This window comes from Taudactylus pleione, unplaced genomic scaffold, assembly GCF_031769625.1.
Source record: "Taudactylus pleione unplaced genomic scaffold, aTauple2 ptg000311l, whole genome shotgun sequence".
In the NCBI taxonomy this organism is placed as follows: Eukaryota; Metazoa; Chordata; class Amphibia; order Anura; family Myobatrachidae; genus Taudactylus; species Taudactylus pleione.
This window is the reverse complement of record NW_028284712.1, coordinates 3,679,845-3,699,295: the sequence shown is the minus strand read 5'-3', so window position 1 is coordinate 3,699,295 and position 19,451 is coordinate 3,679,845.

Sequence of the window (19,451 nt, the reverse complement as noted above, 5' to 3'; positions counted from 1 at the left end):
CGCCAGCTCGTTCCAAGGCAGGCTACGCTGTGTATCACCGGTTTCAGTAAGAGGCACACCGCCGACAACCTCTTAGAGAAACTGAGGGAAATCGTCGCCCAGTGGCCTACCACACTTAGACTCTCCTGGGGATTTGTGATATCTGACAATGCCACCAATATTGTGCGGGCATTACATCTGGGCAAATTCCAGCACATCCCATGTTTTGCTCACACAATAACCTTGGTGGTGCAGAATTTTCTGAAAAGCGACAGGGGCATGCAGGAGACGCTTTGGGTGGCCCGAAAAATTTCTGGCCACTTTCGCCATTCAGCGACTGCGTGCCGAAGACTGGAGTACCAGCAAACACTCTTGAACCTGCCCCGCCATCACCTGAAGCAAGAGGTTGTGACACGGTGGAACTCAACCCTCTATATGCTTCAGAGGATCGAGGAGCAGCAAAAGGCCATTCATGCTCCTGACTCAAGCGTAGTGGAGAATGATTTCCGTGTTGTGCAAGGTTCTCCAGCCCTTCGAACTTGCCACACGTGAAGTCAGTTCAGACACTGCCAGCTTCAGTCAGGTCATTCCCCTCATTAGGCTTTTGCAGAAGCAGTTGGAGAAAGTGAAGGAGGAGCTAAGAGGGAGCGATTCCTCTCGGCATGTGGAACTTGTGGATGAAGCCCTTCATTTGCTTTGCCAGGATTCCAGGGTGGTCAATCTGTTGAAATCAGACCACTACATTTTGGCCACCGTGCTCAATCCTAGGTTTAAAACCTATGTGGTGTCTCTCTTTCCGACCGACACAAGCCTGCAGAGGTGCAAAGACCTGCTGGTGAAAACACTGTCAGCTGAAGTGGAACATGACACGTCAACAGCTCCTTCTTCATTTTCTCCAGGAAAAAACTAAGCAACCCACTGGCGGTGATGCAGGGCAGGCAGGACCAAGTTTGGACATCTGGTCCAGACTGAAGGACCTGGCAACAATTTCTGACATGTCTACTGTCACTGCATATGATACTGTCACCATTGACAGAATGGTGGAGGATTACATCGGTGACAGCATCCAAGTAGGCATGTCAGACAGTCCATACCTGTACTGGCAGGAAAAAGAGGCAATTTGACGGCCCCTGTACAAACTGGCTCTATTTTACCTGAGTTGCCCCCCCTCCAGTGTGTACTCTGAAAGAGTGTTTAGTGCAGCCGGGAACCTTGTCAGCGAAAGGCGTAGGAGGTTGCTTCCACAAAATGTGGAGAAGTTGATGTTCATAAAATGAATTATCAACTCTTCCAGGGAGACCAGCCTCCAGAACGTACAGAGGGACCTGTGGTTCCAGCAGGGACGAATTAATACTCTGTGAGGATGAGGATGTACACACTGAAGAGGGTGAGGAATCGGTGGATGAGGAGGATGAGGATGACATCTTGCCTCCGTAGAGCCAGTTTGTGCAGGGACAGATAAATTGCCAGCTTGTTTTGTGGGGGCCCAAACGAACCAATCATTTCAGCCACAGTTGTGTGGCAGACCCTGGCGCTGAAATGATTGGTTTGTTAAAGTGTGCATGTCCTGTTTATACAACATAAGGGTGGGTGGGAGGGCCCAAGGACAATTCCATCTTGCACCTCTTTTTTTCTTTGCATTATGTACAGTTTGGGGCCTAGTTTTTCAAACTGCCATCCTGTCTGCCACTGCAGTGTCACTCCTAGATGGGCCACGTGTTTGTGCCGCCCACTCGTGTCGCTTAGCAAAGTCATACAGCTACCTCGGTGCAACCTTTTGGACATAAAAACACTATTGTGAGGTGTGACGTGTTCAGAATAGACTGGAAATGAGTGGAAATTAAGGTTATTGAGGTTAATAATAGCATAGGAGCAGAAAAACCCACAAATTCTGTGATTTTAGCTGTTTTTATGCTTTTCTTAAAAAAATACAGATCCAAAACACAAAACCCAGAACCCAAAATATGGAAGTGTGATTTTGGCAAAACCAATCCAGATCCAAAACACGAAGAAAGATCCAGATCCAAAACCAAAACACGAATAGTGGCCGGTGCACACCCCTAGTATACATACATATATCTACTGCACTATATACATATATATAATGTAAATACTTAAATACACAGGATGCGGTAAAGATCCCGACAACCAGGGATCCCGATTGCCGAGACAACACCGGCGCAGAAATACAGACATGACTCGGCATCCCGATCGTAAGGACTCCGGGGAAAGGTAAGTATAGGCAGCCGGGGGGGATTTAGGGTTATGCTGCGGGAGGGAGCAAGTTAGGGTTAGGCTTCGGACAGGGGGATTAGCTTCTGGCACCACCGGGGGGGTAAGGGTTAGGCACTAAGGGGGGTGGGTTAGGGTGAGTCACTAAGGGGGAGGGTTAGGATTAGGCACTTACCGAGAGGATAGGGAACAGAAAAAGAGGGTTATGGTTAGGGGGTAAAGAACCATCGGGGTGCCGCTGTCAGTGTACCATTGGGATTTCCTACCAATTCCTATATATACACTCTATATATGTATATGCATATACTGTATATAGGTATATACATGTTACTGTATATAATATATAATGGACATATATTTATAGTGAAATTATAAATTAGCTTCATGAGCAGGCTGTCAGCAGCTGCAGCAGCACAATTTGCTTCAGTCACTCCATTAAACAGTGGTGCCACTCTGAAGCCGCTGTCTGCTGTGCCACACGACCCCCCCTCTACCAGTCCCTGCCTGCCGCCCAAAGAGAGAGACTATCGAGATGATGATGTCATCATCTCATGAGACCAGTAGTTCTGCACGTCGGGTGGAATCCGGACAGTGTCAGTGAATGACACACAGACCACCCCACCTCCCCATTCGGCGTTTGCCAGAGTAGTTTAAATGAACACTGTGGTAAATAAAACAAAAAGTCTGCAGGGTGCAGGGGGTTGCTAGTTGGGCAGGCGGGCCCCCTAAGCCTCTGGGGCCCATAGCAAGCGCACCCCCTATGATCGCATGCATACGCCGTTTATCAACGCCATTTGCCTATTGGGAACAAGCTCCAGAAAGTTTCCCTTTCTGAAGCTTGATGTATATCTACGGCCCATCTGTGCGGAGTTTGTATGTTCTCCCTGTGCTTGCGTGGGTTTCCTCCAGGTACATCGGTTTCCTCCCACACTCCAAAAATATTACTGGTAGGTTAATTGACTTCCAACAAAAAAATTAACCCTAGTGTGTACTGTATGTGTGTGTGTACATGTGGTAGGGAACATAGGGCCCGATTCAGACCCGCTCACAAGGTTGCGTTCGCACGCTGCCTGCCGAGGATTGCATTCTGCGCATTCCTACGCATCGCATAGCGCGTGCACGAACTGGTCCATGCAATAGGGAAGCATTCGCTCACTGCGCATAGCCACCTCGCTAGAATGAGTGACAGGAGAAGCCGTTTGTGGGTTGTGACACGGGATGGTAGATGGAAACAGGGGAGTGGTGGTGCGAACGCCGTTTCGTAGGCGTGCATAATTAAGACGCAGCATCATAGAACACGTCACGTGGTTGTTTTACACACTGAAGCACTCGCAGTGCTTGCGGTAGGGTATGGTCGACCTCAAGTGCTGTGTTCGCTTCCGATGTTACTCAATGTTACCGATGGTTGCATACACATCCTGGAGATGACGTGCGTAAGTGGGCATCTTAAGACAGGCTGGTGGGCATCTGCATATAGTGGGCGTGCTAATGCCTTGCCGTGCGTTCATGGATTTGCATGCTTTCGCTGCATATGATCGCATTTAGCGAGCGGGTCTAAATCGAGCCCATAGATTGAAAGCTCCACTGGGGCAGGGACGGATGTGAGTGGACAAATATTCTCTGTAAAGCGCTGCGGAATATGTGTGCGCCATATAAATAACTAGTAATAATAATATGGGGGTTGGGAATGCAGTGAAACCTCTGATAATGGCATTTTCGGAGGTTTGACTGCATTTTTCGCATAGTACATCCCACCCTAAGAGAGGAGCAGCAGCCAGCAGCTTCACCGGTAAGACGCTGTCACGTTAGCGATTGCTGCCCATTGTGGACATGTGACATGGCATTTGACTCACAATAAGAAATAAATCTAAGCTTATGTACTGGACTAAGGGGGCTCCAGCTGATTGCATAGCATAATTCCTGCATGTGGCTGTAAAGTAACACATATCATATCATTGCAGCAAAGAATCTCCTCTGATTCACTAAATCTGCTCCTTTGAGATTAGGGATAGAAGGAAACACATTACTGAATCATGTGCACACAGGTGGCATTACCGCCCCGATGATGTAATAAGGCCGGTTGATGTGTTTGAGGGATCATAAATTTATTGACACTCTAGCAGGCAATTATGTAAATGATATTAAGTTAGCTAATTATGCATTCGTCAGGCTGATCTATGTCAGGAGTTATTTTACATTCTATGCAAATGAGAAACTCATCTCATTACACGTTCACTATATATATTGTGCGCTGTTTCCCGCTTGGTACAATGATCGTCCTTAATCCACATTCTTAATTTATAACATTTGTCATCTTTTTTTTTAAGTTAGTGACGAGATGATTAACCTCATCTCAATAGTGTTTCTTCGGAAAAAAATATAGGGCCTGATTCAGACCCGCTCGTAAGCGTCCGCACGCTCGCTCTGAGCCATGGTCGCACAGCTGCGCATGCGTATGGTTCGTAATGCGCATGCGCAAACCAGTCATTGCGGTCAGAAATCGTGCGCTCGTAAAACACAGAGGGGCTGCTATTTTGAGTGACAGAATGTGCCGTTTGTGGGTGGTAACGGGGGAAAGTGCTTGAAAACGGGGGAGTGGTTGTGCGAACGCAGGCGTGCCCAACGGTCAAAAGGGCATTTAATGGGAGTGCATAATTAGCAAAGGAGCATCATCGACCACGTCACTTGGTTGTCTTTTAGCCTGAACTGCTCGCAGTGATTACGGGAGGTAATTCCTACCTCAAGCACTGCGAGCAGTTCAGATGCCGTTCGATGTTCCCGATTAATCTAATAAAAACAGGAGATGACGTGATTTGCGAACGGCAAAGGCGCGTCTTGAAAAAATAGCGAGCGCATTTAACAGACATAGAGGCATCCTCACACCGCAAAGAGTGAGCGCTCAATTTAAATATCCGGCCCCTTTTTGAAAGCGAGCGGCCGCAAATAGCGTCCGGGTCTGAATCAGGCCCATAGTTTATTTCTGGCAATTTCACAAACAAAATGCTGTAATGTCTATGGGGTCACCTCAACTACTGGCGATCTGCCCACTGAGTGTCACGGCTACGCTCAGCGGCGCACATATGAGTCGTTATGGTATGTCCTGTGTACCGCTATGGGATGACACATCACATACATTGCATTGTACCTAGGGATGTGCGCCGACCCACGTGTTTTGGTTTTGGATCTGTATCTCCTTCAAGGTTTTGGATCTGGATTTGGTTTTGCAAACCATCCTCAAGTGTTTTGGTTTTGGATCTGGATTTTTTAAATAAAAAAATAGATAAGAAGATTTAAAAACAGCTAAAATCATGTAATTTATGTAATCCAAAACCTGAAGTTAGGATTTAAATTCCAAGTTCCGAACCGCAAAAAGATCAGAACCGCAACCTTGATTTACCCGGATCTACTCAGGAGATTAGAAACGCGACTCGGATTTACCCGGATTCACGAAATTCGGGTGGATTCGGGTTTCTGGAGAACCGAACCACACCTCTCTAATAGTACCCTATGTGCAATGACCACGTTGTGATTAAAAAATGATAAAAAATGACTTCTCTGGTTTCAATGTGATTAACAAAACGTTATACAGTAGTAGCCGTGGTCATTACACCGCAAAAAAAAAACTAAATTCATATTTTGATTGAAAATGTGTTTACCAAAAAGCAGCTCCAGGTTTTCATCGTTATATAAATTCCTAGTGCAATTTTCACAACATAGGGCCTAATTCACTACCGATGGCAACTGCGATTACGCATGCAATCCGCCGATTGTTGGGTACTGTGGACGCATCACAGTGCGCAAACTAGCCACTGTGATTGGGACTGCGATTGCAGTGACTACGCCATACTTGCCTACCCTCCCGATTTGGTCGGGAGCCTTCCAAAAATCGGGTGCCGCACCCGACCTGCCGGGAAAGCAGGCAAGCCTCCCGCGATCAGCGACACGTCCGCCCCCCTACTCTTAATCCCGGCAGCGGAGGGGCCAGTGGCGGGGGGGTGGTCGGACGAACGCAGGCGGGCCAGTGCATTTCAACGCCATTGCAGGGGCATGCATAACTTATCCACTGCGATGCCCTACGCAGTGTGAGGTCTCATAGCGTGCGCTGAAGTTAGCAATTCCTGAATGAGGTCAGAGCTTGTGCAAGTGTGCATGAGGCTGCGATGGTACTCGATTGTACCGATGGTTTCGCTATTCTGCTAAGTATTATGGATGTGTTAAGTGTAAAGTGGGCGTCCTTATGTTGTGTTGAGTTTGCATTGCGATCACAGTTGGACTGCGTACGTACGCAATATTGCGATCCCTAATGAATCAGCCCCATAGAGAATAAGCATCAGAGATAAAGCCTTGAGGTGTCTACATGCAATTTTTTTTCATATTTGATTAGAGCTTACTTTTATCAGTACATCTGTAGCAAGCTAAAGATCTCACTCTGAAGATTGTTAAAGGAGCTGCAGATTGACTAATGGTAGGTTAGCAAACTGACCATAAAGTAATAGCAAATCCACCCAAACAATACACCTGCCTGTGGCGGGTGAGCTTAGATGAAGCACTGCTTCTTGCGATATTGGGAGCGAGGTTCTAAAATGCACTTTCGCTTTCAACATGTTTCAGTTTAATGTCTAAAATCACAGGATTATTATGCTACAGGTGATGCAATATTTTATGCACAATTTTAGACAATGCCAAAGAGTCATAGTATACTGTGTTTTGTTTACAGATTTGCAATGTACAGTAAGGCTAGGTACACACGGTACGGTCTGCACAACCAACGATATCTCTGACCGATTTCCTTTTCTGTAGTGCTGGACAAACGATACTGGGTGTACACACTGACAGATAGCTATGATAGACATATTTCAGTAATGTCATCCTGCCACATGTCTGAACAGGCAAAACTTGACGGTATCGTCCATACGGGAACACACATCGTTGGTCGTTCGTTGGTCGTCCGCTGCATAAAAATGAACGATATGAACGAATTATCGTTGAACTATATCGTTATCTTTCATATCATTCATAGATATCGTACCGTGTGTATGCACCTTTAGGTGTGTGGACCCACTGCAGCCGAAGGTGTCAGCCGGGATACAGACAGCCAGAGAGCTGTGAGGACGCTACTGGCAGGAAGCTGTACAGGAAGGAGCCACCCAGAGACCTCCCCTGGAGCTAATGACTGACAACCGGGGGCCAGCCTGCAGGAGGGACCGCTGTCCGGATCCTCTAGAGTGCTGAATCTGCTGAGCTGATCCACAGGAGAGGTCTGTAAATAAAACCAGCACCACCCAGCATTACTGCTTCAGTCAGTATAGAACCAATAGCTTTCTCTCAAAGGCCAATCCTCACTGCAATATAACTGTTAGGGTCCTGTATCTTCTGTAGAGGAGACTGAAATCTAAGAGCAGCTACTATAAGAGCCCAAGATAGCTTTTGCCCCATCACAGACTACTTCAGTGAATATAGTCAAACAACTTATTGCTGCGGGAAGGTTCTACATATAACCAGGTCCTGCAGGTCCTGTCCATTTACTAAGCAGGAAAGGTATATTAAAGCTGCATTATAGCAATAAAAAATACTACAGAACTCAGGGCCTGAGGGAGTCTCATGTGCGAGACCCGGATAGCGACGGGCAAACCGTCGCTCCAGGTCTCGTACCAAAGGGGGCGTGCTGTCAATGTTGAGTAACAGCACACCCTCTTTGGTGGGCGGGCCGGTGGAGTGGCTGCCCAAACGGAGGTGTTCCCATGCGAACGCCTCCATTTGGGGCCGGCCCCACTGACATCATGAGTGACGTCAGTGGGAGAGATTTCGGCTCTGTGAGATCCGAAATCTCTCTGGGGCTTGCAACAATGAGATCCTGCCACAAGGGTCTCGTTGCAAGCCCGATGGTCATCGCGACCATCTTCCTGGCCACTTGCTATAGCTGTGGGTGGTCACCCACAGCTATGCGAGCGGCCAGGAGGCCGCTCTAAAAAACAAGAAGGCCGGCCCTGATTCAGTGTGAGCGCTCTGTCAGAGCGTCCGGCTCTGAACCAGGGCCTCAGTACGTTATATTGATGTCTGAAGTTTCATCAGACACCAGTTTTAGACAAAGATAATTATCATCAGCTGTAGACTACTAAAGATATCCTCAAACCGGGGTTTGCAACATACAAGTCCACAACAACATTGGCAGATAGCATCCATTAGTGAAGCAATATTATTGAGAACATTGGGCCTGATTCAGAGCCACTCATAAGCGGCCGCTCGTTCGCTACGAGCGTTGTTTGCCCAACTGCGCATGCGTACAGATCGTTATACGCATGCGCGAACCAGTCAGTGCAGCCAAAATTCATGTGCTCACAAAATTGCGAATGCCTGATAATTTGAGTGGCAGGAGGAGGCGTATGTGGGTGGTAACAGGGGAAGGTGCTTGAAAACGGGGAGTGGAGATCAGAACGCAGGTGTGCTTAAAGGTCAAAATGGGCATTTTATGGGTGTGCATAATTAAAACAGCAGCGTCATTGACCACGTCACTGGGTTATTTTATAGCCAGAACTGCTCGCAAAATTGTGGTAGCAAAAACCAACCACAGCAGCTCATACCCTGGTCGATGTACTCGATTAATCTAATAAATAGTGGATATGACGTAGGATGCGAGCGGCCAGGGGGCGTAGTTTCCCAAAAAACGAACGCAACGTTTGTTCGCTCGTTCAGACCTAGAGGCGTGAACAGACCGCAAACAGCGAACAGTTCATTTGAATAGCCACCCCTATTTTCAGGACGAGCGAGCGCTAATTGCATCCGGCTCTGAATCAGGTCCATTGTTTCTTCAGTACTAGGATATTGTGAGCAAACTACTTAGCTTCTAATGTGTACCAACGTAACGGGTTACTGGCCAGAGGTTAAGTGACTTAAGGGACATTCTGGGACTTATATATTAATTCAACCTGGTATGAGAGTAGAGTCATTATAATTGTTGCATGTAGAAGCATTTAGATATTTTGTTAACCCATTTATTTAAAAGCTCAAGAAAGAAGCGTTCCTGATCAATAAAGCTTTGGTGAATGTATGTGTGAACTGTTGTTATCACTATTGTTGTAGTTGTTACAGAGTTATAAGCAGAAAAGTTAGTTGCTTCCATGTATTGCTTTTCTATGCAATTTATTGCAACTAAATAAACTAATCTTAGCGAATATAGTATTTTCTCGTGTCCATGCCTGTGTTAGTGACAATCATTCACCTCGCTGCCGGAAAAGATCAGTGTGGAGATCTCTGGAATAACTTTCAACACGGTGAGTGTGTTACAAGGGTATTTATAAAAGGGGTACAGCAAAGTAGTCCCCATCTTTCCAACTGCAAATACAGGCCCTGATTCAGAGCCGGTCGCTACTTGCGGTCGTTCGTTCCAAAAAAAGGGAGGGCTATTCAAATGAACCGTTCGCTCTTTGCGGTCTGTTCACGCCTCTATGTCTGAACGAGCGAACAAAACTTGCGGTCATTTTTTGGGAAACTACGCCCCCTGGCCGCTCGCATCCTACGTCATGTCCGCTATTTATTAGATTAATCGAGTACATCGACCAGGGTATGAACTGCTCGCTATTCTTGTGGTTGGTTTTTGCTACCACAATTTTGCGAGCAGTTCTGGCTATAAAATAACCCAGTGACGTGGTCAATGACGCTGCTGTTTTAATTATGCACACCCATAAAACGCCCGTTTTGACCTTTATGCACGCCTGCGATCGGATCTCCACTCCCCGTTTTCAAGCACCTTCCCCTTTTACCACCCACATATGCCTCTTTCTGTCACTCAAATTATCAGGAATTCGCTATTTTGCGAACACATGAATTTTGGCTGCACTGACTGGTTCGCGCATGCAAATAACGATCCGTACGCATGCGCAGTTTGGCAAACATCGCTCGGAGCAAACGAGCGGCCGCTTACGAGTGGCTCTGAATCAGGCCCACAGTCCCCATAAGTTTCTAGGGGGACTGAGAAAATGCCCCAAGCTTAGTTTTTCGGAGCTCGTTCCCATTAGCTAGAGCCATCCCTGCAGGCCATTAGCCCAATTTAGCCCCCCATAATCACTGCACGTGAAGTGGCTCAGCTGGGTCTGAACTCAGGAGTAAAAATAATCACTTCACATTTTAGACTTTGCTGGCGCGGGCTCTTTTTGGAATCTGTGTTCCGGCAAGAAAGCCTTGGTCAATTTTTTTAGATATAACATTTCCTACCGCCGCGATCTGCAAGGAAAAGAAATGAAAGTTATTGGCGTAAACTCAGAATATTGTTAAATCGACCCCTACTTTTTTTTACCTCCTGCTTCTTACGTGAAAAAGACAAAGTAGACATTCTGTGTATTGTGTGTAAATAATATATCACCCTCATCCTCAAAGAGTTAACAACTGAATCATTCCCCGTTTGTGAATCTGCTGTCCTGGAAATACTGGAGACTTTGATTACCATATTCACACCCTCCGTCAAATAACGCTTTAGCTTAATTAATATTTAATGTTCATTTAAATATTTATAAGTTTGAGCACAGATCCATTTTTGTTTGGCATTTGAAACCTCAGTTTGTCATCAAGGACTTTATCTAACGCAGCGAGCTACAAGAAAACACTTTCATTGTCTTTCCTCTCCGGGCAGTAATCCGTGTCTGCGATTAGAAGGACCATTTCCTCCTAGGAGCTGCTACCAGATTAAGATGAAAGTCACTAGCGATAGAGACAGGCAGTCGTACTCTGCTAACTTCCCAGACTCTGTTTGTGTGGCAGTCTTTATGTGATTCGGTTATCTAGACGTTAAAACAGAATTACAATAGATACAAATAAATGGTACAGTCGCTGATTTTTAAACAGAGATTTGTTTTCTGTACGTACCGGAGAGGAATGCTACATTTACATTTCGATAACCGAATGAGTTCTATTCTTTTATATATCTGTTTTTGTTTTTTTGTTTTGTTTCATTTTATTTTTTGTTTTGTTTTTTCATTTCTCTTACTTTCTCAGTTCAGTTTGTTTTTCACACACTTTTTTTGTGCTCATTTGAGGCCATTTTTTTATTCATAGCATCTTTGCATTGTAATTGCATCACTGTTAGATTGTTTTATATTAATTTAAAGGCAAATCCCATGTTCAGAAAATGGAGAAAAAAATAATTGTTTCAAACTCATATGAACATTGTTTTGGGGTTATTTGTTAATTAACATATTGAGAAATACATTGGGGGCTCATGTTGTGTTGGACGTGTGCTTTTCTAGAAAAATACACATTTTACTTCTATGCATGTACAGTATATAGCCACTACTTACATTTGCAACAGAGTTGTAATGGGATCCGGTTTAAAGATCTACAGTAAAAAGGTAGACAATGTCTAGATAGACAACAGATGTTAGACAGTCAATAGGTCGACAGGGACAAAAGGTTGACACACTAAAGGTCAACATGTAAGAATGTCGACGTGTACAAATGGTCGACCGGGTCAAAAGGTCGACATGGAAAAGGTAGACACAAAAATGGTCGACACCTGTTTTTTTTTATTTTTTAGGGTTAGGATTAGGCACTTACCAGGGGGTTAGGGTTAGACACTTACCCCATCGGTTAGGCACTTAGCCTGACGGTTAGGGTTAGGCACCAGGAGGGAGGGTTAGGCACTTACCGGAGGGTTAGGGTTAGGCACCAGGAGGGAGGGTTAGGCACTTACCGGAGGGTTAGGGTCAGGCACTAGAAAGGACGGTTAGGGTTAGGCACCAAGGGGTTGGTTAGGGTGAAGATTAGGGTTAGAAAACAAAAAAAATGTGTCAACCATTTTTTGTCTACCTTTATCATGTAGACCTTTTGACCCTGTCGACCATTTGTACCTGTTGACCTTCTTACATGTCGACCTTTAGTGTGTCGACATTTTGTCCCTGTCGGCCTATTGACCGTCTAACATCTGTTGTCTATCTAGACATTGTCTACCTTTTTACTGTAGATCTTTCAGTCCACACCCAAAAATGGGGCATGGCCACATTTCACAAAGGTGTGTCATGAGTCATGGGCACATGGACTCATGGCACGCCCCTGTCTCTTTGCATGCCGGCCCAGTAGAGCGAAAGGAGGCAGAGCTGCTTGGCCAGTTTCTTGGACCGGACCAGCCCATTAGGCCATCGGTCCTTCTAGCATGATTTGTGGCTTTAAGAGCAGTCAGTCACATTGGGCCTGATTCAGAATTGTGCACAAATGCCATCGCAACTGCAGATGTGTACGCAGCTGCTATGCGAAAATATGCAGGTGCCGCAGCCTCCGTGAGATGTATTGAAGCCCACCTGTGGCTTTGCAAATCCAAGCACGTGCGAAAATTGCTGCATCATCCGCATACAAAGACGCGGCATCAGTCACAGATAATTTGATTCTTGTAGTCCTGAGTGAGTCTATGGTCGTGCAGAATGGACGTGGGATTTGAAACGCCGGAACCACATTCCTTGCGGACGGGATTGCAGTCTCAGGGTGTGAAACATCTGCATTCTTTGTCCTCACTCCCCGTTACCTCCCCCAAATGCTCCCTGACTGTCAATCACATGTCCAGTAAATAGTCACTGCGAATGACTAGGTTAATGTACCTTGATGCACGGGCCGTGAGACTTAGATGCATACGCTGATTACCGATTATCGCTCAACTGTGAAAGCATTGGCATAATGTACAACGCGTAATCAGGCCCACTGTGAGCTTACAACCACTAGCAGCTCTAAACTTTCAATCGTCAGAGGGGTGCCCTGTGTAACACCATGCAATAAAACACCTTAATAAATTATATGAAATAAAGACTCGGAGACATGAGATTTGGCAGAATAATTAGTTAGCTATTTATTAAAATAATCTAATGAGTATTATATTAATCTAAACTGATTGAAGATATGGTGGCAAAGAAAGGACGGCAACATACAGCTTACTCCAGCCATGCAGCACACAGACATACAGCACACAGACATACAGCGCACAGACATACAGCACACAGACATACAGCACACAGACATGCAACACACAGACATACAGCACACAGACATACAGCACACAGACATACAGCACACAGACATGCAGCACACAGACATACAGCACACAGACATACAGCGCACAGACATACAGCGCACAGACATACAGCACACAGACATGCATACCAAGCGGACACGGCCTAAGGTGCAGAGCACAACTGTCAACAAAGGTATCCACTCAACCCTCTAACATGACTACCCACCCGGAAGGGTGATGACGCTATCCCAGGCAGGGTGATCCAGCAAACTTAACAAGTCAAAGAGGGTGAGCGCACCCAAATACTATAATACTACAACCTGAAAGAGATTTGCACCCCAAGTGGTGACCTGCCATTCTTTCACGCCACAGAAAACAGCTAACTATAGACAATCCCACTGAAGCCACATAGAGAGGGAGGGTGGAAGACAGGAACAAAAGAGGCTCTGTCTCAGCCCACACAGCCTCACATTCCAAGTTAAAATACACACACCTATCCTAATAGGGAAAACTAAGTCAAATGGTGTTACCTAAGCCAGCCCCCAAACTCGAAGTTTAACCCACTCCGTTCTTATTCAATCACTCTATCATTTTGGTTAAAGAGGTGGATCGGGGTACTGTAAATGTGGCAAAAATAAATATGAGTGTGGTGGTGCAAATGTAGTCTATGAAGACTGGGAACCAAATGCATATATGCCTTTCAGCAAAGTGGAACTTGACGCATGGTGTCAGTTACCAAATTCTAACAATTGGTTACCGTGCCTGAAAAGACACCCATGCTACATTGTGTAGAGCTGGTGGCATCTTAGGATTTTGCAAACTTATCAAATTGTATCCAACCCGAGGTGTAGGGTTGAGCTATGGCACCAAGAGCAACTGCATGCTAAGACGTCCGAGCCCTCCTGTTAGTGAAGTGCACCAGGGGAGGACGTCTGCATGCAAGGGAAAATAAAACATCAGGAGCAGTGTTGGACTAGAGCATGAACGGCCTACTAAGGAAATGCAATGGTAGGGGCCGATGAAATAACACAGATAAAGACATGTGGGCAGTCACCAGAGGGGGTATAATAAGGACATGTCAGTGCACAGGGTGGGTAGTATTTAAGCGTCTATAGTGCATTTTCTGGGGCCTGCTACCAGGGACTGTCAAATATTAACCTGGCGCATGAGCCTTATCTCTAGAGGTCATTTTAGATAACCAGATTCAGTGTATTTTGTGTATGGTTGAATACCGTGTAACCAATGACTCTCTTCCCCAATTACAGTTTCCAGCTTACCCTATTGCAGGACAGGGAAGCAATCGTGAAGCCGACTGCCTATATACCGGCAGCCGGCTTCCCGACTGTCTTATCTAGATGTAGACGCCCGCATTTCCCCGACGCCAGGAGACCGGCGCCCGGCATCATGATCGTAGTGATGCCGAGCCCCGGAGCGGACAGCCACGGGGGGGAGGGTTAGGTTTAGGGCTCCCGAGGGGGACTTAGGGTTAGGCAACCCCACGGGAGGGTTAGGGTTAGGCTAGGGGGAGGGAGGGTTAGGGTTAGGCACCCCCCGGGGGGACTTAGGGTTAGGCACCCCCCTGGGGGACTTAGGTTTAGGTAGCGGGGAAGGGGGTGGTTAGGGTTAGGCACTTAGAGGGGGGATTAGGGTTAGGCACTTGGGGGGGAAGTTAGGGTTAGGCACCCCTAAGGAGGGTTAGGGTTAGGGGGGTTAGGTTAGGTTAGTGGATACTTACCTATCCACGATCGGGATTTCCAGCGCTGTCGGGCTTTCGCTGCTTCGCACTCTGCTCCTGTCGGCGGTATTTCATACCCATTCCGCAGGACATGCTTTGCTTTGATACTGATAAAATGAATGCATCACTCAATCACTGAAAAGCCTAACAACCTTGCAGCAGTGCCAGAGCAGCACTATGTGATGCCCTGGGCCATCCCCATCCTCAAACATGTGATATTGTGATGTCACCCTGAGGTGGTGGAACCACTGGCACTAGGGAGTATAGCAATGTTTGATTTCAGGGTGCATGACCAGAGCATCCACAGGAAGCAGTGCTACTAGCTAGAAGGTGCAATTCCAGGCACCCTGCAAACCAAGTGCATGTGCCAAGGGTCATCAACAGTGCCTCCCCCAAAGCCATAGACCCTGGGCGGAACTGCTTGTACACCACTAGTTACACCTTGCAGCTTGTATTTTGACCTCTCTATTTTGCTGCTGTAGCTTCTTTAGAGCACTGCAGGGACCATGCACCTTATACACAGCAAATATGCTATGTAATTGAGAGTCTGATCATCACGGTCACTGGGAGCAGGAGAGCAATGGAAGCTGGAAGCCTTAATTCTGCTGTTTCTTTATAGTCCAATGTCACGGCATAGATGGCTGAGTATGGGCAAGTAATAAAGTAATACCCTGAGCAGCTGAGCAGAGGATAAACACAGATACAGTCTGTAGTACCTATGACAGCCTACAGGGGACTCAGAACTGGTGGTGAAAGAACATGGGAGATTTTAGAGAACTGATCTACTATGACCCATGTGGTGGTAAATTCATTTGAAGCTGGTAGATTGGTCACAAAATCCCTAAAGATTTACAGTATGAGACCAGGGAACCTATGAAACCAGCAGAGGCAGAAGTTGACCTGCAGGAGCTTCCCTGGAGATTTTGCACAGGCCACCACAACCTATTTCACATCATGTAGAAGAGTTGTCCATCAGAACCTCCAAAGGGCCCAATTGCAGCAGGTTTTTGTGCAGAGCCTCTGGGATAAAGGTTTTCCCCTGAGGAGCGATGATGGCCAGTGTGGTAGTCTTTACGTTGAGGACTGAAGATGATGTGTCTCTCGGTGGTTATGGAACTTTCATCCTCTGTTATGGAATATGTTACGGCTTCATCTTTCTGATTCTTGGAGCCTGGACAGAATGTAATTTGAACGTTAAATCGGGAGAAGAATAATGACCAACAGGCCTGATGGGGATTCAAACATTGGGCTGGCTTTAGAGCAGGTTCTTATGGTTTACATATATGGTAATCGGATAACTTGCCCCTTCCAGCAAGTGCCTCCACTTTTCAAGTGCCAATTTCTTGACCAGCAGTTCCTTGTCACCAATGGTATGATTTCTCTGCAGAAATAAAGGTGGTGATTGGAGCAACCAATGTAGAGAAACCCAAGATAAACTTGCAGTATTCCTTCCATAAAAACCTAGAAATCATTACACTGCTTTTAAGGTGGTGGGCATGGGCCAATTGAGAATTGCATGGATATTGTCAGGATTCATTCACAACCTGGACCCAGAGATAATGTAGCCAAGGAAGAGAATGTAGTTCACCTCAAATGTACACTTCTCGAGTTTACAGTACAACTCATTATCTATCAACCATCGGAAAACATCTTTCACATGTTGACAGATGAGTATGTAATGTAAGTAAACTACGGTGTTAACGTAGAGTAGGTCACAGAAGATTTAACATAGATTTGGAATATATCTGTGACATTGCACAGACCTAATAGCATCACAAGATATTAATTATTCCCTTTTCATGAATTGAAGGCCATTTTCCAACAATCACTCTCATTAAGTCTGATTCTTGGTGAATATAATGACTCTTTTATCTCTGTAATAAAAACTCAGAGATCATAGGCATATGTTACCTATTCTTGATAGCAATATCATTAAGTCATAGTCAATGCAGGGGTGCAGACCTTGATCTTTTTTTCACAAAGTAGAACCCAGCTTCAACAGGAGAAAAAGATGGTCAGATTAAACCTCTCTCCAAGGTCTCCTTAATGTATTCTGACATGGGCTGAGTCTCTGGGAGGTAGAGAGGATAAATTCTACCTTGGGGTGGAACCTTCCCTGGGGTACTGTCAATGGGACAGTCCCATACCCAGCTTGTTTGCTGAATATGGGGCGAGCAGTGCACACAAGTTCAATGCAGAATGCAGATTCACGATTATTGGGAATCTGCACATGCACTGGACACATTCTGCAAGTGTGCAGAATGGGTCCTGCTAACACACCTGTATCTGGAGAGGAAGTCATGGCCCTCATCCAGTCCTCCCCCTTCCACCTCCCCCCTTGATCCTATCCCCTACCGCCTCCTCCGCGCTTCCTCTCTCTTTCTGCCTGCTCCAGTCTTGCCCACCTCATTAGCCTCTCCCTCTCATCAGGCACTGTTCCTTCTGCATTCAAGAATGCTCTTGTCTCCCCCATTCTTAAAAAACCTACCCTTGATCCTAACCTTCTTTCTAACTACCGACCCATCTCTCTCCTCCCTTTGGCCTCCAAACTCCTTGAGCGGATTGTCTACAAACGCCACACTGCTTTTCTTTCCTCCCACTCCCTCCTTGACCCTTTTCAGTTCAGCTTCTGTTCTCTTCACTCCACTGAAACTGCCCTCACAAAAGTCAGCAACGACCTCCTTGCTGCCAAATCCAAAGGCCACTACTCTCTTCTCATTCTACTTGATCTCTCTGCTGCTTTCGACACTGTGGAACACCCTCTCCTGCTGCATATCCTTCACTCCCTTGGTCTATGTGACACTGCCCTCTTTGGCTGTCGTCCTGCCTATCTGACCAATCTTTCTCAGTTTCCTCTCATGACTCCTCTTCCCCCCCACAGCTTCTTACAGTAGATGTACCCCAAGGTTCTTTTCTTGGACCTCTCCTATTCTCCCTCTATACTTCCTCTCTAGGTGAACTCATCAGCTCTTTTGAGATCCATTATCATCTCTATGCTGATGATACTCAAATCTACCTTCCCTCCTCTGATATCTCCCCCTCTCTTCTGACTCATATCTCCAACTGTCTCTCTGCTATCTCTTCCTGGATGTCCCAGTGATTTCTTAAACTTAATATGTCTAAGACAGAGCTTATCGTCTTCCCACCCTCCCACATAACCTCACTTCCCACTATTTCAATAGATGGCATAACTATCTCATCTAGTCCCAAGGTGCGCTGTCTTGGAGTTATCCTGGACTCCTCCCTCTCCTTCAAGCCACATATCCAGAACCTTTCACAGTCCTGTCATTTCCATCTCAAAAATATTTCTAAGATCAGACCCTTTCTCACCCAGGATGCTACTAAAACCCTCATACACTCACTGGTCATCTCCAGATTGGACTACTGTAACCTCCTCCTATCTGGCCTCCCCAAATCCCATCTCTCTCCTATCCAGTCTATCCTTAATGCTGCTGCATGGCTTATCTTCCTCTCCAAATACTTTACATCTGCCTCCCCTCTCCTACAAACCCTCCACTGGCTCCCCTTCCCTTTTAGAACCCAATTTAAGGTTCTAACACTCGCTTACAAAGCCCTCACCCATTCCTCTCCCATTTACATCTCTGATCTCATCTCCCATCACTCTCCTCTCCTCTCTCTTCGTTCAACGAATGCACGTCACCTTTCATGCCAACTGATTACATCCTCCCACTCCCACCTCCAAGATTTTGTCTGCACTGCTCCCCACCTCTGGAACTCTCTCCCACTCCCCATCAGACTCTCCACCTTTTTGTAATCCTTCAACCGGGCTCTTAAGACCCACTACTTCATCAAAGCCTTCCAGCTATCATTGTAACTCCCTTCTACGTGCTCCTTCCTCCCCATCTACCCCATATGTGTCACCCCTATTTGTCTTCCCCTCCCTTTTAGAATGTATGCTCTTACGAGCAGGGCCATCTTCCTTCTTGTGCTTCTCCCTACTTTAATTTCATCTACTACTTACTCTCCACTAGGTTGCTTATGCTCTGTTGCTTATCTGGGTGTTATGGTTGCTAATGTAGCAATATATATTACCCATATCCTGGTCCTGTATAGTATTGTTCTGTAAGTCGCTTGTCTACAACTTGTTTATGTACTTTGTGAGGTGCTGCGGAACATTTGTGGCACCATATAAATAAATGATAATAGTAATAAAAATAACACACACGCTAGCCCTTGAATGCATCAGCCTGATTGACAGGCAGAGGCATTTAAGGGGTGTGGGTGGGCGCCATTCCTGGAAACAGGGGCATATCTGCTCTTTTTTCCGGGAGTGGCAAGCGTAGGATCTGTGTTGGGCAACAAAATATCCTGGGCTTGCAAGCAAGCCAGGCTGAGTAAGCAGAGGCTTACTCAGCTATCCGGCTGCCTGGCGCCATCACGACCATCGACCACCTATGGTTTCAAGGGTGATCTCCGCACTGTGATGGAGGTCATACACCTCCTGTTGCAACTGCATTATTGCAAGGCCGCAATTGCAAAGCTGCCTGGATGCAGCTT